At 40.6% G+C, this 26,778-nt stretch overlaps 3 protein-coding genes and 1 pseudogene across 4 annotated transcripts in view; 3 read left to right on the forward strand and 1 right to left on the reverse strand.

The window, feature by feature from the left end:
* The window catches only part of LOC122682154 (ninein-like protein), a 705,741-nt gene that overhangs the window by 600,520 nt on the left and 78,443 nt on the right, over positions 1–26,778 (forward strand). The window lies entirely within an intron of this gene.
* The window catches only part of LOC122682160 (ankyrin repeat domain-containing protein 26-like), a 371,465-nt gene that overhangs the window by 216,825 nt on the left and 127,862 nt on the right, over positions 1–26,778 (reverse strand). The window lies entirely within an intron of this gene.
* Positions 1–26,778, forward strand: part of LOC122682180 (ninein-like protein) — a 333,523-nt gene that overhangs the window by 86,356 nt on the left and 220,389 nt on the right.
* Positions 10,919–25,271, forward strand: LOC122681733 (annotated as a pseudogene).

Below are 26,778 nucleotides of genomic sequence, written 5' to 3' on the forward strand. Positions count from 1 at the left end.
AAGTCTAGCCTTGGGACCTTCTTCTCAGGGCCATTGGAGATTTATTGGTAACCACAGATTATGTCGAGATCGAAGAGTCAAAAGGGAGTCATTTTTTAAGGAAACAGAGGAGTTAAGACAAGTATATAATTTACAATTTATGCAAGTTACAGAACGTAAAGTCTTATTGAATTGTAAATTTCCTATAGCTACAACAAAAGGAAGTGGAACATAGGCTTGTATAAAATATGATTGATTATAGTGAAAGAAATAATTGCTATAGCTATGATTGGTCCCTGTGAAATGTCTGGTCCAAGTCCCAAGTTCTTCGGTGTTTGCAGCAAGTTTTCAGATGTCCCATTGTTTAGGCCCAATCTGTTTATCAAGGATGATTCGAGGACGAGGTGGGGGCCATTCCATCGTCAAGCTGGCCAAGAAGTCCTCTATCATGGTAATGTTCCATTGTAGTATTAGTAACCTTCCATGTTACTTGAGTAATATAATCATACATAGTATTGTTAATATCATCTGAGCAGTTCAATAACCACATACTATGGGGTCCCCAACTGACAATTGTATGATTAGCTATAAACATTAATTTTCTTGATTTTGCCTGACATCTGTCTTAATGAACAGGAATATATTTAAAGTTTTTATTAGTAAACCCTTTGTATAGTGTTCTTTGATTTTCTTTAATTCTTTTCTTAAAGTTTTAGTAGTATAAACATGATTCATGGACAAAGAAAGAGCAGTAAGTAATGCAAGAAGCATCAGAAAGTCGTCTTTTGGAGTCAGGGGAAGGCCTAAGTTTGTCGGCTAACGTTTATGCATAATTCTGTTGTACCCATACACAAAGGAAGGATTTCATAACCTAGAAAGATATTAACTAGTTTTTCTTTTTCTTCAGGATGAGAGGGCCCCTCCAAGTTCCAAGGAGGGGGCATATGTGTTGACTCATTAGTGGATATGATTGGTCCTATATCTGTCCATTTTACAACCTACAATAAAACAGGGGGGGTTAGGTATATAAGCCCAGTAAGTGTGATCAATCAAGTCAGCCTGAGCAGGGGTAGCAAAAGCAAGCAAAGCAAACATAGCGAAGAAAAATATTTTCAGGATTCCGAGGCATTCCCTGTTGAGAAATCAGGTTTTCAGTTTGATTAGTAAGGGTTTTTATCTGTCCCCAAGTAGGGAGATCATAAGGTCGATGACGTCGAGTGCGGCGTTTTTGGGAAATTTTTAATGTCGCCATGGCTTGTATTGGAATTCTTTCTTCCTGGGTTTTTTGCTGTTTCATCTCTAGTCTGAATGCTGGGGGCCCCGTTAGGTTGAATCTTCTGAAGAGGAAGTCATGTGAGCTCGTTGGATCCATCTGGAGAAATAGAAGCATACCCTTTCCCTGTAAGATTAGTTTCTTAGATTTCCCTTGATTAGTTAACCTGTCTTGATATCAAATGGGCAAAGGAAAGGAGGTGTCCTTTAATGTTTCAAAACTTCCTTTTTTTGTTTGTTTTTTGTTTTTTGCTTTTGTCAAAACCTCTCTTTGTGGTAAGTTTAAAAAGTTTAAAACAAATAGGGCTATATTAACAATAGTTATAAAAAGAAAGGAAAGCGATAATGATGAAAACATTCTTAGGAAATATTTCAGTCCAAAAGAAAAAAATCATTCAGAAGTCTGTTTGGTATTTGGCTGTGGTTTGTGTTATTTGGGGCAAAGGATTAGGAATAACCATTCAAATATTTTTTCCTAAGTGAAATTATTGAAAAGGTGATGCAGAACAACTTGACAAATGAAATGTTGCTCACATCCGAATATATTTGACCTTGTCCTTGAAAAAGAAATGCAGCTTAGCAACTGTTGAATCTCACTGTTCAGTGTGTTAAAGAAGATGATTATACTTTCAAGACAGACCTGAAAAGAAGGTGAACATTCCACATTTCTGATATTCTTAGGAACAAATAATCCATTCGGGAAATGGTGTCTTTTTTTTATGCCATTCTCACCCTGCTTTAAGAATCTTACAGATTGGAAACAGAAATAAAGTCACACCAACAATAGTTATAGGCTTAAAGACTACATTACACCAGAATCTAGTAAAGTTTGCTCTGGACAAGGAAGACAAAAGTGTTCCTGTGTATTTCCTCTTATTTAATTTTTTATTTGCAGTTACAGTGTGTAATGTGTTTGTCCAATCATGTCTTGTGTTTGTGGACTATAAGGAATGTCTGCAATCTGTTTAACAGAGAATGAATGTAAAAATTGTTTAAACTGCTTAGAAATATAGGCAGAGTCATTGTCTGTTTTTATAGAATTAGGTGTTCTCATTATTGTGAAGTAAGTTGATAGGTGGGTTATAACATGTTGTGTAGTCTTACCTTAGAGAGGTGTTGTCCCTAGAAAAGAAGAATTTGTATTGATTGAGACATGTAAGAAGGAAGAGGAAGAAAGTTCAGGACAATGAGTTACATCTATTTGCCATAAAATTTTTCTTCATTTGTCACAAGCCCTTCTAAAATTCCAGCACTAAACATCCCTAAAAGTTAAAAGGCCAAAACAAAATATGATAGCACAATAAACAAATGCAATGTTTATTTCAAATAAACACATCATACTTTGTGGTTTTCATTGTGATCCACCCAAGCATTCCAACTGCATTTTCTATTATATTTGCAGTCTGAATGTATCTGCTGACCAAAGTTAATTCTGTTAAATATTGTTTTCCCAGAATTTTTCTTTTGTTTCTAATTCGGCCTAATTTGGAGAAAGGACATTTGCTGTAGCTAGAACGACAATGAAAAACTAGCCTAGCAAAGCCTATGCAAATATTACTTTATTCTATAATATATGTTTCAACAATTAAAAAAATATTTTTGTATTCATCATTTTATTTGCCATTTCTTATATCTTTCTATTAAAAGCATATATTTTACTTTTCTATAGCAACCATGAAATGTCTTGTATGTTAGCATTTTATAGACCGTTGAACATATTTATCAAATCATATTATATTATATATATCCATTCTTATACAAATATATATTTATATTCATTAACAGCTCAAAATCTTCAGCTCTTCTGCAAGAAAAACCCCTTGTAAGAGTAAGCCAATGTTCAGCAATTAATGCTTCAAAATCCTACTTCATTTGGAAATGACCCAGCCATTTAACAAACTTCCACTATTTAGTTCAGTACAACTCCAGCAACCTAAGTCACTTCAATCCTAAGAGATTGTTTTAGATTATAGATAATAGATTATTCTATTAAAAATATAATTATTTCTAATAGAGCTTATCTAAAAGTTTTCATCTCATCTATATATTTGTGTATATATATATATATAAAGAGTTACCTTTTTGTTGACAAACGTAGTTTACCCCAAACCAAGGCATAACAAAAGTATTATATAATGTTGATGACTTAAGACATGTCTTAATTAGATTAACAAATAATTATATTTAAATTATATTTATATTTAAATAAACATTATATTTAATATTGAATACTTTTCAGTTCATGTGAAGTTGAATTTAAATAGAGCTTATTAACTTTATATTATCCAGAAACAAAGACATACGTTGAGACATAGATAATTTTAGATACATAGGCATAGTTCTCCGTTTGAAATTTAAAATACCCTTTTGTTTTATTTATTTATTTTGAGCTCCACCAATTTGTTAATGGCTGGAGTCCTAGATAGAGTGGGCTGTGCATCCCAAGGACATGATAAGAGTTAACTTAAGGTTTTTTCTTAGGCCTATTTTTGTTTCCCAGGCAGAACTGGAGCTCCAAAAAAATATTTTAACAAGTTAACCTTTTCCTAACTGCACGTGCAAGAAGAACCGGTTTTGCAATTTCAAAAAAGATTTTATTTTAATCAGTTTTCTCCAGAGTCTAAAGAATATCATAGCCATTCAGTGTCAAAAATATCATTTCTCCTTTTTGTAGCTATAGTATATTATTACTGATATATGCATGAGGGAATTGCTGTCACATAGGAAGTAAAGCCTTGGCTACAAAATTCTGACAAGTACTAGGACTGTTATGGAGAAGCCAATGGCACCTTATTTCAGTACTCTTGTCTGGAGAATCCCAGGGATGGGGGAGCCTGGTGGGCTGACATCTATGGGGTCGCATAGAGTAGGACACCACTGAAGTGCCTTAGCAGGAGCAGTAGCAGGACTTTTAAGCATACCTTGAGGTAACAAAGTCTACTGAAATCTTTTATGAGGCCCGATATGGTTAGGATAAGGGAGAGAGAAAGTGAATCTCTCCCGGTCTAAAGGGTGTAAAGGTATATTAAAAAAGCAATCTTGTGAATCAGTAATAATAATGTGCCAATTTTGAGGAATAGTAGTAGGTGATGGGATCTCTGGTTGCAATGCACCCATAGGTTTAATAAAAGAATTAACTTTTCTAAACTCTGTTAAGAGACACCATTTGTTATATTTCCTTTTTATAACGAAAATAGGAGAGTTCCAAAAAGAGCAAGATTCCTCAATATGGTTCAACTTTAATTGTGTGTTTATAAGTTCTTTAGTAGCCTTGTAATTTTTCTTTCATAACGGGCCATTGTTTTGTCTAAATAGGCTCATAATTTTCCCCAGTTATTTTAGTAATTGTTTTGTTTGTTAAATGAGCAGTGGCCCCTAGGAAAAATGTGGAATGTATATCTGAGTTTGCCATTGCATAAGTAAGTTCGTTCCTATTAGATTAAGGGTGCACCTATCACATAAGGTCTTAATGTTGTAGGTTGGCCTTTTGCTCTATCATATGGGTAGATTTGAATATTTTGATAAATTTCTTGTACTTTGGTTTGAGAAATTCCTGCAATTTGGCAAGAGACCTTTTGTATAGGTCAGGATTGGGGCCACAAGTGTTTGGAAATAATAATAATATTAGATCCAGTGCCGAGGAGACCAGAAAATCTTTTACCATTAATTTTGATATTTATATTTGGTCGGACATATTTAAATACCAATGATGTCCATAAGGATTGTTTTTGATCTGTATTGCCAAATCTGCCTGTCCGTACATTATGAGAGGAGTTAATAGAAATGTAAGGCAAAAGAAGTAATTGAGCAATTTTGTCCCCCCTTTTGAATCGCCATAGAATCTGAGCTGACATCATAATTTGAATTTCTCTTTTATAATTTGAATCAATTATTCCAGGGTGAACAGTAATTCCTTTAGAAGCCAAATTAGATCAGCCAAGTAAAAGACTGAAGGTTTGTGGGGGCAGGGGTCCAAAAAGTCCAGTAGGTATTCTAGAAGGGACTGCTTAAGGGTAAAGGAAAAAATCATTTAGGGCTGGTATATTAATGGCAGCACTGCTGGACGTTGAGGGTTTGAGGGAAAAGATAGAATTTGCCCCTGGTTTTTGTTGTAGGGGACCTGGGAGGTCCCCTGTTTGGAGTTTCCTGGAATAGGTTTTCCTTCAGTATCAAATTTAAATTTACTGTCTTTGGCCCAGTGCATTCCTCTATGGCAGGAAGGGCAAATTTTTCGAGGTTTTTTTTATTAGCCTTCTTAGGGCAGTCCCTTTTTAAACGGTTTTTATCTCCACATGTAAAGCATCCTTCATTTCCCTTTTTAAAAGGTAGTAGCCATTGTTTCAGCTAGTATTTGCATTTTTAAAGTTTTTGACCCTAGATTGTGACAAGCCTTCAAATAATCAATAATAGTCCTAGTCTCACAAATTGCAGCTATAGCTCTTTGACATTTCTGATTTGCATTCTCATAAGCAAGTAATTTCTCTAGCTGTTTTTTGGTTTCTTCTCTGATTACAGTACAGGAAATAGCAGCTTCTGATCTAGTTTAAAAATTAGCATAACTTTTCATTAGGTTCCAACAAAGGAGAGACTTTTGGAGTTGCGACTGTTGGCAGAGGAGAAGCATTTGGAGCAGCCGGGGCAGGGCTAGGAAGAAAATTTTGAGATATTTTGTATTGTTTTAATTGGGCCTTTTGTAAAGTTTAATCATTTAATTTATATTTATGTAATAAGTGATCTGTCTGTTGCTGAATATTGGAAGGGCTAGAATGTACCTTGAAATGGCAGAATTACAGCTTTAATAAGAGCCCATAGGGGCTAGAGATCAAGTGGAATATTTTTTCCTTGTTTGGCTGCTCATTTAACATTTTCTTTGACCCGGAGCCAAATTTCTAAATCAAAACTGCATTTATCAGGAAACTAAGGATTATGTTCAACTACTGTTTGAAGGCAAGCCTCTATTCATTGGCGTGAAACCAGAAGTCCCTGAAATTTAAACAAATGGTGAAGTAAAGTAGAAAAATAACGGGGCTGGCCAGCCGTTTGACCCATGCCTTAGTGCTTACCGACCTCAATAGGTCCCTGAATCACTCCGCCCGATATGCCATGTATACCAGTGTCCCTGTTCCTTGGCGCAGGGACAGTGTCCCTGTCCCTGTTTGTTGGGGTCCTTTAATGGACCGAAACCTGGTGGTACGGAGTTGACGATAAGAAAGTAAAAGAGAAAAAGAGAGAGAGAGACAAAAAAGACCTGGGGACCTAAGCTCTGATGGAGCAAAGGTGCTTTAATGATTTTTCTATGAGTATATATAAGCTGTGGTACAAGAAACTTCTTTCGGGAATGATAGAGATCAGAAAACCAAACGTACAGCAACTGTTACCAAGGGAACAAGGGGTAATGTTAGTCACAAGGTCAGGAGACAATCCATATCTCAAGAAAGGGGAAGGAGACTAAGCAGTTTTGTCCTAAAGAGAATGTTTACTAAAGGAGACCCAAGCCTGCCTCACACAATGACCTCAGTCCTTGGGAGCAGCGTCATGTTCCGCTTGAAGAGGGACAAAGGACTCATGAGAGACAGCACGTAGGAATCCTCCCGTCAAACATTCCCTGACACTGTACAGTGTCACGAACCCCCATCTATAGTTCATCAGGCACTCTGTCTATCAGATCTAGTCCCTTAAATCTATTTCTCACTTCCACTGTATAATCATCAGGGATTTGATTTAGGTCATACCTGAATGGTCTAGTGGCTTTCCTTACTTTCTTCAATTTAAGTCTGAATTTGGCCATAAGGAGTTCATGGTCTTGTTTTGCTGACTGTATAGAGCATCTCCATCTTTGGCTGCAAAGAATATAACCCATCTGATTTTGGTGTTGGCCATCTGGTGATGTCCATGTGTAGAGTCTTTTCTTGTGTTGTTGGAAGAGGGTGTTTGCTGTGACTATTGTGTTCTCTTGGCAAAACTCTATTAGCTTTTGCCCTGCTTCATTCTGTACTCCAAGGCCAAATTTGCCTGTTACTCTAGGTGTTTCTTGACTTCCTACTTTTGCATTCCAACCCCCTATAATGAAAAGGACATCTTTTTGGGGTGTTAGTTCTAAAGGGTCTTGTAGGTCTTCATAGAAACATTCAACTTCAGCTTCTTCAGCATTCCAGTTCGGGGCATAGAATTGGATTACCGTGATATTGAATGGTTTGCCTTGGAAACGAACAGAGATCCTTCTGTCTTTTTTGAGACTGCATCCAAGTACTGCATTTCAGACTCTCTTGTTGACTGTGGTGGCTACACCATTTCTTGTAAGGGATTCTTGCCCACAGTAGTAGACAGAATGGTCATCTGAGTTAAATTCACCCCTTCCAGTCCATTTTAGTTTGCTGACTCCTAAAATGTCGACGTTCACTCTTGCCATCTCCTGTTTGACCACTTCCAACTTGCCTTGATTCATGGACCTAACATTCCAGGTTCCCATGAAATATAACTCTTTACAGCATCAGACCTTGCTTCCATCACCAGTCACATCCACAGCTAGGTGCTGTTTTTGTTTTGGCTGCGTCTCTGAATTCATTCTATTCTGGAGTTATTTCGCCACTGATCTCCAGAAGCATATTGGGCACCTACCAATCTGGGGAGTTCACCTTTCAGTGTCCTATTTTCAATAGGCTTCCATAAACAGTGGGCTTTATTTTATGGAGTTCTTTCCAGGGTGTAGCAGCTAACAGTGCTGAAACCACCTTACATACAATCTGAAGAGGAGAAATAAATTGATAAACAGCAGATGGCGCAAGCCAGGCTCCTCACTATAGGAGTGGGAAGTTACAGATAAGCAAAGGAGCGAGAGAATGAAGCTGAACCCCTGACAGCCTCTCCTTTTGGCTCAGAGTTGCTTCCATTATCCAGGAAAACATCTACTTGTGCTTTATTGACTATGCCAAAGCCTTTGACTGTGTGGACCACAAAGAACTCTGGAAAATATTTAAAGTGTTGGGAATACCAGACCACCTGACCTTCCTCTTGAGAAACCTGTATGCAGCTCAGGAAGCAACAGATAGAACTGGACATGGAACAACAGACTGGTTCCAAATAGGAAAAGGAGTACCTCAAGCCTGTATCTTGTCACACTGCTTATTGAACTTATATGCAGAGTACATCAAGAGAAACACTGGGCTGGATGAAGCACAAGCTGGAATCAAGATTGCTGGGAGGAATACCAATAACCTCAGATATGCAGATGACTCCACCCTTATAGTAGATAGCGAAGAAGAACTAAAGAGCCTCTTGAGGAAAGTGAAAGAACAGAGTGAAAAAGCTGGCTTAAAACTCAACATTCAGAAAACTAAGATCATGGCATCCCGTCCCATCCCTTCATGGCAAATAGATGGGGAAACAGTAGAAACAGTGACAGACTTTATATTTTGGACTCCAAAATCACTGCAGATGTTGACTGCAGCCATGAAATTAAAAGATGCTTGCTCCTTGGAAGGGAAGTTATGACCAACCTAGAAAGCATATTAAAAAGCAGAGACATTACTTTGCTGACAAAGGTCTGACCAGTCAAAGCTATGGTTTTTCCAGTGGTCATGTATGGATTGGGAGTTGGACTATAAAGAGAGCTGAGCACTGAAGAATTGATGCTTTTAAACTGTGGTGTTGGAGAAGACTCTTGAGAGTCCCCTGGGCTACAAGGAGATCCAACCAGTCCATCCTAAAGGAAATGAGTCCTGAATATTCACTGGAAGGACTGATGCTGAAGCTGAAACTCCAATACTTTGGCCACCTGATGGGAGGAACTGACTCTTGCAAAAAGACCCTGATGCTGGGAAAGATTGAAGGCAGGAGGAAAAGGGGATGACAGAGGATGAGATGGTTGGATATCATCACTGACTCAATGAACATGAGTTTGAGTAAACTCCGGGAGTTGGTGGTGGACAGGGAGGCCTGGCGTGCTGCAGTCCATGGGGTCACAAAGAGTCAGACACGACTGAGCAACTGAACTGAACTGAACTGCTTCCATCAGGACCACAGTCACCTGCGTGGAGTCTGTTACGATCCGCTTTCCCCCACCTGGCTCTTCCTCTTCCTCCCTGTGATAATTCCAGTGACATTTCTAGCCCAGGTCCCTCTCCCAGGCCAGCCACATTTGTACAGCTAGTGCATCCCCATCTCACTTCGGGGGCTAACCGGCCCCTCAGAGGACTGTGATCCTGATGCCCCCCACACCCAGGAGGCAGCCCCATCTTCCAGGGTTGCTGAGCTCAGATACCTGGTGTAACCAAAAAGGACTCTATGGGGTTTTCCCAGGACAGACTCCTTCCCCTATATCCTCTGCTGTAGCCCTTCTCTGAAATATCTAGATTAATGGTCTCCGATGCATACTTCCTGAGTTGTTTTACAGATGCTAAAACCGACACCAAAGGGAAGAAGTTAACTACCTGGTGATCATGAACACATTGCCCCGGAGCTACTGGGGCCTAAAAACTTATGTTAACTGTGTGCTACCTTACCATCAACCGAGAACTGTGTACCAGCTGATCATATGCCCTGTGTCAGCTACAGACAGACACTTGCCATGGGCACTCTCCATCTACCTCTACCAGGATTCAATCATGTGCTGCTGTGGCTGTTGACCTTCAGCATCCCCTGAAAGGAGCTCAGGGTGGAGAGCAGAAATAAGGCACTCTGTGCTCTGGGGAAGCAGGGAACTGGCAGGACAGGTCTTCAGGTAGATATTCTCAGGAGGTGATTTTATAAGCTCACTTCCTGTATCTCATCATATAGAAAAGCATTAAAATCCTTCATGGTGATGACAGTTTCTCATGGCTAGCAGAAGCTTCATGAGACTGGCAGAAACTTTCTATAAATGTATATATATATATAAATATTTATATCTATAAATATATATATTTATATAAATATATATATATATACACTCAATTGCATGTATTCCTCCTTTACCAAAATCAAATCTATACTGTCCCCCCTGCCTCTATGGAGCAGGTAGATATTCTCTATGGAGCAGTTTTGCTATCTTCTGGGCCACAGTCTTCATTTTGCCCAAATATAACTTAACTTGCAACTCTCACATTGTCCATGTTTTTAACTTGACACCTGTGACCCCCCTCCCTCACTTGTCCTTTGCAATTGCTTTGCTGAAACCCTTGAAGGAGTTTGGGGTTTTAAATCACAAACCATCTGTCCTCTACATATTGCTGCTTTTACAATGAACATTTCACTTACCTTCACCACAGCCTGGTGTCAGAAGACTGGCTTTACTGCACTTGGGCGGGTGGACCCAAGTTGGGCATGGAAACACTGTGCCTCTCAGGCTCCCACTTCCATGTGCCTGAGTGACTGTCAGCCCCTCCTCCAGAACCTATGACAAGTCTCCACACTAATTCCCCTTGACACCCGCAGCCCTGGCCCAAGCCTAATACCCCCATCAGGCGCGGAAAACGCACCATGCCCCCATGGTGCATCTCACATGCCAACCCAATGCGGTATTTTGGAAACAAAAAAAGACCCATGATGCTCTCCTCCCTCTGATTTCCCCCTCACCTGATGAAGCCAGGCCTAGATCCATTCCAAGTGATTCCAGCGTCCTCATTCTTCTGACAACCCACTGACAAGGCTGTTTGTGCCAGTCTATATGTGACCTTAGTAATCTCCTAAAATGAGGGCTACTTTATATATAGAAAATGGATTGAATGGTGGCCCCAAAAGATGTGTCCCCCCAGAACATGTGACCAGGACTACATCTGGGGAAAGTGTCTCCAGAGATGTAGAGGATCTCGAGGTGAGAAGATCTTGGGTGACAGTGGCCCTCAATCCAGCTAACAGCATCCTTACAAGAGACAAAAGAGGAGAGACACAACGCAGAGGAGAAGCCACATGAAGATGAAGGCAGAGATAGCAGGGATGCAGCTGTAAGCCTGGGGATGCCTGGAACCCCAGAAGCTTGAAAAGACAGAACTTGATGCTGGAATCTCTGGACGGACTCCAGTCCTGCAATACCTTGATCTCAGATGTTTGGTCTCTACCTCTCTGTTGATGAGCACTTGAAATATTTCTACGTTTTCAGTTCAGTTCAGTTGCTCAGTCGTTTCTGACTCTTTGCGACCCCATGAATCACAGCACACCAGGCCTCCCTGTCCATCACCAACTCCCGGAGTTTATCCAAACTCATGTCCATTAAGTCGGTGATGCAATCCAACCATCTTATCCTCTGTCGTCGCCTTCTCCTCCTGCCCTAAATCTTCCCCAGCATCAGGGTCCTTTCCAATGAGTCAGCTCTTCACATTAGGTGGCCAAAGTATTGGAGTTTCAGCTTTATCATCAGTCCTTCCATTGCACACCCAGGACTGATCTCCTTTGGATGGACTGGTTGGATCTCCGTGCAGTCCGAGGGAACTCTATAGAGTCTTCTCCAACACCACAGTTCAAAACCATCAATTCTTCAGTGCTCAGCTTTCTTTACAGCCCAACTCTAACATCCATACATGACTACTGGAAAAACAATAGCCTTGACGAGATGGACCTTTGTTGACAAAGTAATGTCTCTGCTTCTTAATATGCTGGCTAGGTTGGTCATAACTTTCCTTCCAAAGAGTAAGCATCTTTTAATTCTATGGCTGCAATCCCCATCTGCAGTGATTTTGGAGTCCCCCAAAATAAAGTCAGACCCGGTTTCCACTGTTTCCCCATCGATTTGCCATGAAGTTGTTGGACCGGATGCCATGATCTTAGTTTTCTGAATGTTGAGCTTTAAGCCAACTTTTTCACTCTCCTCTTTCACTTTCATCAAGAGGCTCTTTAGCTCTTCTTCACTTTCTGCCATAAGCGGGATGTCATCTGCATATCTGAGGTTACCGATATTTCTCCCAGCAATCTTGATTCCAGTTTGTGCTTTATTCAGTTCAGAGCTTCTCCTGATGTACTCTGCATAGAAGTTAAATAATCAGCATGACAATATACAGCCTCACTGCTGCTGCTGCTAAGTCGCATCAGACGTGTCCAACTCTGGGTGACCCCATAGACACAGCCCCCCAGCCTCCTCCATCCCTGGGATTCTCCAGGCAAGAGTACTGGTGTGGGTTGCCATTGCCTTCTCCGATACAGCCTTGACATACTCATTTTCCTATTTGGATCCAGCCTGTCCAGTTCTAACTGTTGCATCCTGACCAGCATACAGGTTTCTCAAGAGGCAGTTCAGGTGGTCTGGTATTCCCATCTCTTTCAGAATGTTCCATAGATTATTGTGATCCACACAGTAAAGGCTCTGGCATAGTCAGTAAAGCAAAAATAGATTTTTTTTTTCTGGAACTCTCTGGTTTTCTCGATGATCCAGCTGATGTTGGCAATTTGATCTCTGGTTCCTCTGCCTTTTCTAAAACCAGCTTGAACATCTGGAAGTTCACAGTTCACATATTGCTGAAGCCTGGCTTGGGGAATTTGGAGCATTACTTTACTAGCGTGTAGATGAGTGCAATTGTGTGGTCATTTGTGCATTCTTTGGCAATGCCTTTCTTAGGGATTGGAATGAAAACTGACCTTTTCCAGTCCTGTGGCCACTCCTGAGTTTTCCAAATTTGCTGGCATATTGAGTGCAGCACTTTCACAGGATCATCTTTCAGGATTTGAACTAGCTCAACTGCAATTCCATCACCTCCACTAGCTTTATTCACAGTGATGCTTCCTAAGGCCCACTTGACTTCACATTCCAGGATGTCTGGCTCTAGCTTGGTGATCACACCATCGTGATTATCTGGGTCATAAAGGTTTTTGTACAGTTCTTCTGTGTATTCTTGCCACCTCTTCTGAATATCTTCTGCTTCTGTTAGGTCCATACCATTTGTGTCCTTTATTGAGCCCATCTTTGCAGGAAATGTTCCATTGGTATCTCTAATTTTCTTGAAGAGATCTCTAGTCTTTCCCATTCTATTGTTTTCCACTATTTCTTTGCATTGTTCGGTGAGGAAGGCTTTCTTATTCTACATTGTGGCTATAGTGAATAATGCTGCAGTGAAGTGTAGTGTCCTCATTTCTGTTTAAGGCCATTTTCAGTTCTTTGCAGTATATACCTAGGAGTGCAATTAGTGGGTTGTATGATAATCCACTAGTTAGCTTTTTGAAGAAGCATCAAACTATTTTTCACAGAGGCTACACCATATTATATCCCACCAGCAATGTGTAAGTTTTCCAATTTCTCCACATTCTAACCATGATTATCTTTTTAATGTTTGTATTGGTTATTTGTGTATCTTCTTTGGGGCTCCCCAGGTGCCGCAGAGGTAGAGAATCTGCTTGCCAGTGCAGGAGATGCCAGTGACTTGGTTTCGATCCCAGTGCTGGAAAGATCCACTAGAGAAGGAAACGGTAACCCACTTCAGTATTCTTGTCTGAAAATTTCATGAACAGAAGAGCTTGGTGGTTAGGGGTCACAAGGAATCAGACAGCTGAGTGACTGGGGTTACAAGCATATCCTGTATGGAGAACTGTCTATTCAAGTCCTTTGCCCTCTTTTTGGCTGTGCCCCAAGGCTCGCAGAATCTTATTTCCCTGACCAATGCTTGAACTTGGGCCCAGGCCCTTGGCAGTGAAAGACCACTGGACTACCAGGGAATTCCCACCTTTGTTCATGTTTAGTGAAGTTGTTTGTCCCTTTGTTGTTGATTTCTGTTGTTGATGAGTAGATGTCGTAGATATTAAATCCTTATCAAGTTATATAATTTGCAAATATTTTCTCTCACTCTGGAGATTATCTCTTTACTTTCTTGATAATGCCCTTTAATGTACAAAGATTTTAATTAAGATGAAATTCAACTTATTTATTTTTATTTTGTTTACTTGTGTTTTTGGTGTTATATCTAAGCTTCCATCAACAAGTGAGGTTGTGTGCATTTACTTTGTTTCCTTCAAGAGTTTTATGGTTTTAGCTGCAATATTTAGGTGGTTGCGATTTTTAATCATAGTTGTATATGATGTGAAGTAGGGGTCCAACTTCATTCTTGTACATGTCGAAATCCAGTCATCCAAGTGCCATTTGTTGAAGAGACTGCTCTTTCCCAGTTGATTGGATTTGGCATCCTTGTCAAAAATCAATGGGCTGTAGATATATGGATTTATTTCTAGAGGCTCAGTTTTACTCCATTGGTCTATATGTCCGTCCATATAGTAGTACCACTCTGTTTTAAATTCTGTAGCTTTGTTACATTTTTGAAATCTGGAAATCTCAGTTGTCCATTCCTTTTTTTCTTTTTAAGGTTATTCTGGAATATCCAGGGCTCCTTTAATTCCATATGAATCTGAATGTTGACCTCTACATTTCTGAAAAAAAAGCTGTTGAAATTTTGGTAGAGATTGTGATTAATGTGTAGATCACCTTAGGCGAGGTTGTCCTTTTTGACAATATTAAGTCTTCCTCCCCATGGACTGTGAAAGTCTTTCCGTTAATTTAGGTCTTCTTTAGTTTCTTTCACCAATGTTTGGTAGTTTTCCATGTACCAGTCTTTCACTTCTTTGGTTAACTGTGTTCCTAAGTACTTCATTATTTTAAACACCAAAGGAAATCATGTTCTTCATTTCTTTTTGGGATCGTTCATTGCACATGGATAGAAACAACTGAAAACTGTGTGTTGATCTTGTATCTTGCAGCTTTACTGAATTTGTTTACTAACTTGAGTAGCTTCCTTTGGATTCACTGGAGTTTTCATACATATGATCATATAATCTGTAAAAAGATATAGTTAAAATTCTTGCTTTCCAGTTTGAATTTCTTTAATTTCAACGTCCTACCTAATTACTCTGATTAGCACTTCTATACATCTTTGAATATCACTGATGAAAGTGGGCATCTTTATCTTGTTCCTGATCTTAGAGGGAAAGATTTCCTTTTCTCACCATTGAGTATAATGTTAGCTGTGCAGTTTTCATAATTGCCTTTATAATTTTGAGGAACTTTCCTTCCATTCCTTGTTTTTGAGAGTTTTTATCATGAAAAGACATTGAGTTTTGTCAAGTGCCTTTTCTGTACCTTTTGAGAGATTCATATGGTTTTTTATCCTTTGTTCTGAAAGTGTGCTGTATTACATTGATACTCTCATGTTGAACCACTCTTCCATTCCTGGGTAAATCCCACATGGTCATGATGTATGCTCCTTTTAATATGCTTATTGAATTGTGTTTGCTCGAATTTTGTTGAGGATGTTTGTATCCGTATTTATAAGAAGTATTATCTGTAGCTTCCTTGTGATATCTTAGTCTGAATTGATATCAGTGTAACAGGACCTCATCAAAAGAGTTAGGAAGTGTTCCCTTCCTTTCAATTTCTTTCAAATAGTCTTTGTTTTCTGTTATCAGTATAGGCACTCCTAGCCTCTTTTGGTTAGTATTCATAGGGAGTATTTATTTCATTCCTCTTATCTTTCAATCTGTTTAAGTCTTTGGATCTAAAGGGAATCTCTTGTAAATAGCATATAGTTGAATCATGCTGTTTTATCCATTCGGACAATATCTGCCTTTTGACTGGAAAGTTTAATCTGTTTAGATTTAAAATAATTGCTGACAAGGAAGAACTTCCTTCTATTGTTTGGGTGTTTATATTATGTATATATTATAGCTTATTATCCGTCATTTCATCCATTGATGCCTTTTTTGGGGGCAAACCCAGGCCCCAGCAGTGAAAGCACCAAGCAGTCCTAACCACTGGACTACCAGGGAACTCCTGATTTATGCTTTCTTCAATGTGTAGTTTCTGTTTTTCTAGTGAACTGTTTTGATTGGTCATTTTGCTGCCAGTGATGCCCAAGTCCGCCTGAGCAGGGGAATCACATGTACAAATTTTTAGATACATGGATTCTGCAACTTCTCTACAAACTGTAGATCAGAGTCTGCAGAGCTATGTTCCAGGATTGCACGAATCTAAAGTTCTAAGATTTTCCTAAGTCATTCTAATAAACTGCTTAACCAAAGTCCTTCTTGGGGACTAGGAAATCTGCAATTGTTTTCACTAGTGTTCTATATAGACGTCTTCCCTTCCATTGCCTATTGAACATTAAAACAAAGGTCATTTAGAGAGTCAACACAGCAACTAGTCGAAGTCAAATAATCCCTCTAGCCGATAATATACTTCACTCCCCCCATCCTCTGAAAAATTTATAGCAACAACCCAGAAACCTGAAAGAGGGAATAGAGATAAAAATGTTATATGTAGCTTCTATCCTGTTAACCTTTCTGATTTCAAGGTTCATCTGTGGTACTTTTATCTTAAACGCCTGTAAACCAAGGTTGTTGCTTTAAGAAAGTACTGGTTGTAATCAAACTTTTTTCTGTAATCAAAACAAAATACTGTGTGTGTGTGTGAGTATGTGTGTGTGTGTGTGTTGATTTGGGGACCTGAGTTTAACTGATAACACCAGCAGTTTGAGAAAAAGTGAAATACAGACACATAGCTGTTTTAATAAGAGGAAAATTTAGTTATTTTAATGTGGCCTTGCATGAACAAGGTCTTAGTTATATTCTTGCTCTTTGGGAATCAGTAGCTCCACTTCCATAGTTGACTTTGCTAGTCTTCAAACCAAACTTAGTTTCACTCTTCTACTAAAAGTTTCTAGAGGCAGTTATCAGTCATTTGTTTTGAAGAAGTTAGCAGTGAAGTAAAACAGAAACCTAGAGACTGTTGTCAATATTTTAAGATGGAAAGTTGTGCTTGTTGGGGAGTTAAAGTATTAAATTCAGTCTTTTTAAAATGCTGTGTATATATTCCCATTTTTGTTGGTCCAACCAAGAAACAGCATAAGGTGTTATTCAAAATGGAGTACATGTTACTTTTTTTTTTTTTTTCTCATAATTAGTAACCACCTTTCTGGGGCTTCCCCGGTGGCTCAGTGGTAAAGAATCCACCTGCAATGCAGGAGACGCAGGAGACGCAGGTTTGATCCCTGGGTGGGGAATATACCCTAGAGGGAGGGCATGGAAACCTACCCCACTAATTGTGCCTGGAGATTCCCATGGACAGAGGAGCCTAGTGGGCTAGGGTCCATAGGGTCATAAACAGTCGGACATGACTGAATCGACTGAGCACACACACACACACACGCACACAGAGCCTCTCTTCTAGGACACACATCTCTAGCAGAGGAGAACCACAGAAATCTTTTCGAAGGCTTTCATTCTTTTTGTTAGCCACAATATATATTAAACCAGCTTTGACATACAGGAGATATTTAGGATTGTGTTTATGGCTAACTGGACTCATAAGTGGGTGAAAAGATACCTAGCCATGGGCACTTTCATACTGCTTACTTCCATTCACGCTCTTTTGAAGATCAGAGTGGAATTAGCTCTTTGCAATGCTTTAGTATATCTTTGTGGTTTTGAGAAGTCCAGTTGGTGGATTCATGTTTGGCTCGCTGCATAAGAACCAACCAGTATAGTTTGGTAACAGCACAGATTCCCAACTTTTCTGTCCACGCCTCCCGCCTCCCCATCTTCTGTTCAGTTGGTCTGGGTTAGTGCTTGGAAATTAAAGTTCTCCAGCAGGCAGGTATGGGAAATATTCTGCAAGAGGCCTCTGAAGAGGTGTTCAAGTCAAGAATGTTATGAATTGCTGGAATTTCAGTATGGAAGCTACCACCACAAGTTCCATGACTTTTCCCTCCAAATTTACAGGTGTGACTGTGTACGAAACAAAATGTGGGCCACAGCCTTTGGAGTCATTTCTGCTGCCTTGGCAGTGGTGAGTTGCTTTGGCCTGATGTTGTACATTGGAGTGCCATTTGTGATCATAGTTGCAAATTCACCATTTCTTATTCTAGGTGAGTAAAACAAAGCACGAGGCTGCACACTGTGTATGTGGGGGTGTGGGGTGGGTAAAGGAAGGGTATTGTGTTAGATTAGGCAAAATAGTTATATATAGGTGACTCTACAGATCCACAATGAGGAATCAGGAGAAAAAGAAAATCAAATGGAATTACGTGCCTTTCAGTTCAGTTCAGTTCAGTCACTCAGTTATGTCCAACTCTTTGTGACCCCATGGACTGCAGCACGCCAGGCCTCCCTGTCATCACCCACTCCGGGAATTTACCCAAACTCATGTCCATTCAGTCAGTGATTGCATCCAACCATCTCATCCTCTGTCTTATGTGCTTTTAAGAGTTGGAAAAATCTAGTACCCCAAATGGAAAACACAGACCAGGGACATGGACAAGTAGTTCACACACACACACACCCTCATGCACAAACACACACAGAATCCAAAACACTAGTCATTGAAAATATAAGAAAGAAATATTTGATCTTTCCATTAAGCAAGGGATGCAAATTAAACCAAAAGTGAGACACCTTTTCTTTTTATTAGATTAATGAATATTATAGCAAGACTGAAGGTTTGGGGAAGGTTGTATGCAAATAAACACACATTCTGCTGAGGGAAATTTGTAAATTGGTACATATTTAAAATATAACTTTGCAACAAATCAAAAGACTTAAAAATTTAAAATGGAATCTGACCTGCCAATTCCACTTCTGGGAATTCGTCCTAATTATTGGACGGGTGCTCCCAAAATAGAATAAGGATGTTCATTTCAGTGTGATTTAGAATAGGAAAAAACAAGAACAGGCTAATTGTATGATAGCTTATGGTGAATGATGTTGAATTCGTGATCTCCAAAGAAGAATATTTAGCTTCTTCTCCACCAGGGACTAGGCTTGATCACTCAAGAGCTTCTGTGTAGCAGAGCTTTGTTAAAGTATAAAAAGGGACAGAGAAAGCTTCTGACATAGACATCAGAAGGGGAGGCAGAGTGCCCCCCTAGCTAGTCTTATCAAGACCTTATATACTTTTATCAGACCCACTCCCACAACATACATCTTAAATGAACAAGATTAGAATGAACAATAGAAAGATCTGACCAGACCCACTCCCATAATATACATTTTAAGATGACAAGATTAATGAGAAGGTTCTTGTTGAGGAGAAACATGTCCTCAAGCAAGATGCATTGTTATATTCACTAAGACAAAGCAATGTAGAAAAGACCGTTTGTCATTTTCTCCTTGGGAGCCTCAGATCCCTTTCTCCTTATCGAGGGCTCTGGACTCCTTTCTCCTCCTCCTCCTCCTCCTCCTCCTTGGGGACCCTGGCCGTCTTCATCAACCTACCTAGGAATTGACTCTCTCATTCCCCCCATTTCTTTTAGGAGGATCATGTTGCCAAGGGAAAGGGCCATCGTTTTCATTCCATAACTATGTCCTGCTGTTGAGGGGCATTGTCCCTAAGTTGTTGAGGCAATATATTCTCCTAACCGTCATATTGAGGGTCTCTGCTCCAGCGGCCCTGAGTAATAGTTGGAGGAGGCTGCGGCACTTGTAAGAGCCTGGACAACCATTTTTAACTTAGAAGCTTACAGATGGTTAGAAACAAACCCCATTTTACAGTTACAGATGTAAGGCAAAATACCCATCAAACCAAGTTAAAACATAATCAAAATTAAAAGTCACATTATAGCCATAGTTACATCAGTCCATTTTAGGGTTGTTAGATGTCATCAGATCAAGACGAGACATCATATACAATTGGTGTCAGTGCAGGTATTTGCAGAGCTGAAGAAAGTCCTTTCCTTGAAGTGGAGAAACCCACCATGCAATGCCTTTCCCTGACGAGAAGGTTGAAAAGTTGAAAGCTGAGGCACATAGTTAATTCTAAGGTTTCCGGATGTATGACAATATCTGTGCATGAAAACAGTCTCATAGAGACAGTCCCTTCTTCTTAGAGGCAGTTCAAGCCCTCGTTGGAGTCATGGGTAAAACTTTAAACCAACTGTCCTGGGTTTCCTGAGTTAGCTTCCATGGATGTCCTTTAATAACGGCATTAGCCTTCTCAACCTTTCCTGAAGGTTGGGGTCTCCAGGAACACGGTATGTAATATTCTATTCCTAGAACTTTTGACACCCCTTGAGTTACAGTAACTTTAAGACAGAACATTGTTGCTCTGAACTTTAGACTTTAAGATCCCACTTACATCGTGAGAAGCCAGTACAGTAAGGTTTCGCGCATTCCTTAACCTCAGGATTTAGTGGATACTGCTTTTGATGTGAAAATAGGTGAGGGGTTTTGAGCTTGATAACAACAGGAACAGCATTTTGTGCTCAATCCACAGTTTTTCCACCAGCCCATACTCTAGGATTTACATTTTGTTCACTTAAAAGAAGAAGGCTCCACATTCATGAAAACAGAGGCCTGGACCATGTTCAGTATATGCCTTCCTTTAAGGGGTGAGGGAGACTCCAGCTCCATCAGAACCTCGTGAGAAAAACAGCACGGAGCCCCAGTTGCAGCTTAAAAGATGACTGAAATAATAGCATTTGGCTCATCCTGACAGTCCCATTACAGTAGTGGATTGGAAGGAAAGCAGACGAGGGGCTTCAGTGAGCACAGAGAAAATTGCCCCAGTGTCGAGAAGAAAAGCAATCAATTGCCCCCCCCCCCCCCACCCCACCCCCCCCCCCCCCCCCCGCCCAGAGTTATAAATCCCCAGGGTTCCACAGGTGTAATTAGAATGGGAGCTCGTGTAGGGACCGCCAGGCACTTTCAGTCCTGATTGCCTTGAGAGTCCAACCCCTGGGGCTTATGTCTCAGAGGGTAATCTCTCCTCAGGTGTGGTCATGTTATAGACCTGACATGGAGCCAGGTGCAGCTTAGATGCTTGAGGGCAATCCAGCTTGAGATGCCTCTCCTTTCCACTGTAATAACAAGTCCACCCCTTTTCACCTGGGTTACTCGGGGCACTTTTCCTCAGTCTGTTTCAGAGTGGCTCTAACAGCCATTGTTGGGGCTTCATTCTTTTGCCAGTTTCCCCCTCCCCTACTTTCCTCCCCGTATTCTTTACCATGATATACCATCTGAGCCAGTTGTAACAGTATCTTAAAGACTGATTTGGTCCAAACGCTTGTTTTCATAAATTATGACAGATACCTGAAGCTGAGTGAGTGAGAAATCTATCTTTCAGATTATTCCTCCCTCTGTACTTTTGGGATAAAAGTCAGTAAACTTGCAGGGAGCCTCTTGTAGTCTATCTAGGAATTTATCAGGAGCTTTCTTCTCTCCCTGTTCTGTGTCAGCCAACTTAGCATAGCTTAAAGTCTTAGTGTGCACTCGCTTGAGTCCTTCAAGAATACACCTGGCAAAGTGGTTCTGATCCCACCTTCGTTTAGGCATGCTGTAGTCACAGTCTGGCTCATCATGGGAACTGCTTGGCTCCCAGGAGGGAGGAGGGCTATTTTGTGTTCCCTCCTTCCCCATGTCTCATGCTTAAGCCATTCATCTCCAAAAGTAGTAGCTTCTCCCAAAACTCAAGTTCTCGAGTCAGGAGTCAGCATCTGTCCCAAGACATACGTTACATCTCTCCAAGTAAGGCCATAAAGTTAGTCCTGTAAAGGCTTCTATGAATTGGGACTGTTTCAGTTTCTACTGAGACTGAGGCAACCCCTTCTGGAAGGCTGCCCTGACTCAGCCTGTTTCGTTGGGAGCCCCAGATACAGGGGCAAAGTAAGAGAAGAGGAGGCAGCTGAACGTTTCACACCAAAATTTGCACCCTTAGGACATAAGTCTGGCATGTCTCGCAGCGAGATACAGAGCAACACATATGGCCTTCTACCCATTTCTCTTGTTTGCTGCAGAACTGATCTAATTGTAAAACAATACTATAATTGAGACCCTTCAGCCGACAAGTCTTCCCCATCTTCCAAAGGATACCATGGTCATTCGGTATCAAAGAAAAAGATCAGGCATGTCTTTGTTAAACTCTGGGAATCAAATTTATCCCCGTTTTGAAAAAACCATTTTAAAGAGGTGGTTCTGGATCTGCTAGCTCTCATCTGTAAGAGAGAAAAAAGCAGCATCCACAGCCGTGGCTTCTTTCCACCGGAGGTGCCCCTCCCTGCTCTAGATGGGGCTGTAGACAGACGTTCCACCGAAGCTTTCCTTCCCTGGTTGGACTTAGTCTGTCCCTTACCGACACAGGTGACTTATCCGCCGCTCCCAGTTCAACCACCAAGGTGGGGTGGAGATGCACCAGGGTAGACCTGATGGCATCCCAGACTGATGTCCAGTTCCTCACCATTAAGACCTTTGTCTGATAGTCGTTCCTCCTCTGATGCCACCTGGGGTGGAGCAGAGTAGCTTTCCTGGAATGTTTCCCAAGCTAGTTTTCTAGGGGAAGCATCCATGTTCCATGTGCCTGTGCACATTCCCGAATACAGTCCTGACCACAATAGAAGCTTTGCGTTATAAAGAGATGAACAAAAAATCCAAGATGTCTCTTCTGAGTGTCACCACACCAGTATATGTGATAGCAAAAGGGGGAGTGGAGGGTCAGCCAGTGAGGAAAAAGTGATTTCGGTCCTCAAGTTACTAGGGCCAATCCGTCCAGTTCATTCCCACAGATTCCACAAAAGCAATATCTAGGGAGTTGAGACACAAGCTGTTAGAGAGCTTTCTCTGGTCTGCTAAGAGCTAGCACTACCAAAGGAAGCCCACCACAATTCCAAGCTGACCAGATCCTGCAATTCCCGATCTGTGTATTCAAAAATCTCATGGTCACCAGCAAGGCTTCTACCCACATAGATCAGAGGCACAGCCATGACAAAGACTTACCTTTAGGACTCTGGACCTTGAGGCAGCCAGCCAAGAGAATGACCTCTAGCCTGAGAGACGTTCCTGGAACTAGAGCTCCGCCTTGCTCCCAAACGTGCTCTTGTAACTTCCAGCTCCTAGCAAGGCTAGGCGCTTCCATTCATATAGTTTGAGGTCTAAGTAAAAGTACAGAGTAACGGCATGGATCACAAGTCCCTTGAAAGTTTATGATCCGACAGGTTAGGTTAGTAGTTCTAATTCCCCGGGCAATTATGGAATGATCAAAGAGACCAGGAAAAGGTGACCAAGAACGGAAAATTTGGTCCAGGCGCATCGCCCATTTCTGGCTCTTCCCCTCGCAGGGATGTTGGGTGCCTCTTGGCATTGGGAAGTCGGTATATAAACCCTGACAAGGCTTCCATTTTGGGGTCTGGCTTCAGTCATTATAAGGCACCACAAAGCCCCAGTGCAGGACTCATCACTTGCTTTGCACAGGACATGACATTCATTCACACAAGCACACTGCAAGATCAGTGAGACCTTGATAGGCAAAGAAAACCATTTGAGTTGATCTTGTTAATTTTAAAGGGATGTTTAAAAAATGCGGAGACTGTCTCTTTCTCTAACAGGTGTTGGAGTCGATGACATGTTTATCATGATTTCTGCCTGCCAGAAGACCAGCCTCACGGATAGTATAAGCCAATGTCCAATGTCTATTCAAAAGTGGCAGTATCCATTCCAATCACCACCATCACCAATGTCCTGACCTTCTATAAAGGAATTATGACCTCTCTCATAATAATAAAGAGAACCTGACCTCTTTCAGGTCCGTACAATACTTTTGCATTTATATAGGAACAATCCTGCTCCCTTGTTATTTTCATAACATCATCTGTTTTGGAGCATTTATGGCCATGGATGGTAAAAGAGAAGTAGTCTGTCTATGGTGGCTGAAGAAGCAGGAAACTCCTGACCAAAAATGTTCCTCGTTAAAAAAGTCCTTTTGCCTCCCAGGTAATTTTCTCCAAGATGAACATAAAGCTTATATCCATCCAATGAATCTATTCCTTTTTCAATTTATTTTTTATTGAAGGATAATTGCTTTACAGAATTTTGTTATTTTCTGTCAAACCTCAACATGAGTCAGCCATAGGTATACAAATATCACCTCCCTTTTGAAACTCCCTCCCAACCCCACCCCTCTATGTTGATTCAGAGCCCCTGTTTGAGTTTCCTGAGCCATACAGCAAATCCCTGTTGGCTATCTATTTTACATATGGAATGCAGTGAATCTGTTCTTTAGAGAATATTTTAGTCCTTTTCTCACAGGCACCGAGTCCAAGTTTTTTGCAGTGCTCCTATACTTCGTACATCATAAGTAGTGTATATGGGTGTTTCTGAGTGCAGGAAGGTTTAGACCTCCGAAATTTGGTAAGTGACGACTCTTACACCACACAATATTGTAATGTAGAAGAAGACTATTTTTCAAGTTATGGTCCCAGGGTTATGGTTATCATTACTAAGATTCTTGACTACTGGGATAAAAAATTGGAAAAATGTCTGGCAGATTTTGAAAACAGTGAGTATGTATATAAAAATCTTACAGAGTTTTGGTTATGAGAATATATATAATATATGGAAAACCTCCATCAAGATATATGATAAGACAGCTTTTCTAAGCAATAAATGCACTTTTTAAAAGGAATTTCCACTTTTTCTGTATAACATTAATATTACATCATCACGGGAAATCATTTGTTCCCAGGCCTTCATTCAAACCATGAGTATGTCTTCTTCAACCAATAAGAAACTGATGTTACACCAGTTCCGAGACATGGCCAAGAAGTGTGAAGTTCCCCTAATGGTATACAACCAGGTTTTCATATATTTGGATCAGTATTCTGCAATATTAGAAAACATTGTTCAAAATGTGACTGTTGCATCAACAGCAATGTTCATTGTTTCCTTATGGTTAATTCCTCATCCGCTGTGTTCCTTGTAGGTAACTTTTGCAATTGCTTCTGTGATTATGGGCCTCATGGGTTATATGGCCTTCTGGAATGTCAATCTCGATTCCATAGCCATGATTAATCTTGTCATTTGTATAGGGTTTTCCTTTGACTTTTCTGCTCACATTTCCTATGTGTTCGTTTCCAGTTCAGAGCCCTCAGTAAACTGAAAAACGATTGAGGCATTGTATCTGCTAGGCCACCCTGTGTTACCAAGTGCATTTTCAACAATAATAGGTGTGTGTGTCCTGTCTGCAGCTAAAGCATACATCTTCAGGACATTTTTAAAGATTGTTTCTTGTGGTGGTATTTGGAGCTGCTCGTGGGCTAATTTGTATTTTGGAAAGTTGTTTGAACAATCACCAACAAATCAAAGACCAATTATAGAATTCCTGATTAGCCCAACCCAATCTGATGGAAATGCACCATTAAGAATAGTCAATAATCTAAAAGCAAAGGCATGTTTCCTTGGCTTGGAAATACCGTTTTAAAATGTTATTTAAAATATCCCGAAAGAGGAGAGAGCAAGATGGCGGAGGAGAGGTGGACGTGGAGTACATCTCTCTCCACAGATACAACAGCAATATACCTTCAGGCACAGAAGTGCATGCAGAACACTAGCTGAGAGTGGATAGGAGTACCCGACTGGTGGAAAAGAATACATAACCATGCAAAACTCTGTAGGATGAAGGAACCAGGGGGCAAAACAGGCGTGGGAGACCTCAGATGCCTATTCAGGACTACAAATGAGTGCCATTCTAATGATAACCACCAAAATTAAGTTTCTGGGGTAAGATTTCTCAGGGTAGCTCTAAAGAGCCAACACTGTTTGGCAGGGGCTGTACTCCAAAATAGACAGGAGATAGATCTCCTGATCCCTGAACAAGGAGGGACTTGAAGCATCTTGAGTGAGACATGTTGTTTCTGGGTAAATATCTCCAGCTAAGTTAAAGAAAGTCTCACAGTCCTCAAGAAAAACGTTCAGATCCTACAGGATCTCAAAGAAGGAGCTGCAGAGCTCTCGGGGTGGCTACAATCTCTCTCTGGGGGATGGGGAATTTGGAGTTGGTTAATGCCCCTACTAATCCCCGTTATCATTGATGCTGCCTAGGACTGCTCCATGTATTATTGATTGTTTAACCCATTTTGTCTCAACATGCAATGCCAGTTCAAAAAGGATATATAAAATTACACCCAACCATGGAAAACATCACTCACCCTTAGATGAACACCATTATAAGGACTCTGAGGCTTCAGACTAGCAAGAAGGGAAGGCCCAGTGCCCCTCACCATCCCAACTCAGCAGGAAATAGCCAGAGAGAGCTTGACGCCTCTATTCCCTAAGAAATGGGCCTCCTATCTCTTGAGATGGGAATGTTAGTTAGAATAGGAAGAATAGGAAAAAGGAGTCCAAAATGGTGGTGGCTAAAAGACAAAGAAAGTCCCAGAATATTGGAAATAAAAGCAAAAATAAACAAATGGGACCTAATGAAACTTAAACGTTTTTGCACAACAAAGGAAACTATAAGCAAAGTGAAAAGACAGCCTTCAGAATGGGAGAAAATAATAGCAAACCAAGAAACAGACAAAGGATTAATCTCAAAAATATACAAGCAACTCCTGCAGCCCAATTCCAGAAAAATAAATGACCCAATCAAAAAATGGGACAAAGAACTAAACAGACATTTCTCCAGAGAAGACATACAGATGGCTAACAAACACATGAAAAGATGCTCAACATCACTCATTATCAGAGAAATGCAAATCAAAACCACAATGAGGTACCACTACACGCCAGTCAGGATGGCTGCTATCCAAAACTCTACAAGCAATAAATGCTGGAGAGAGTGTGGAGAAAAGGGAACCCTCTTACACTGTTGGTGGGAATGCAATC

The sequence above is a fragment of the Cervus elaphus genome, chromosome 23 (assembly GCF_910594005.1).
Source record: "Cervus elaphus chromosome 23, mCerEla1.1, whole genome shotgun sequence".
Taxonomy (NCBI): Eukaryota; Metazoa; Chordata; class Mammalia; order Artiodactyla; family Cervidae; genus Cervus; species Cervus elaphus.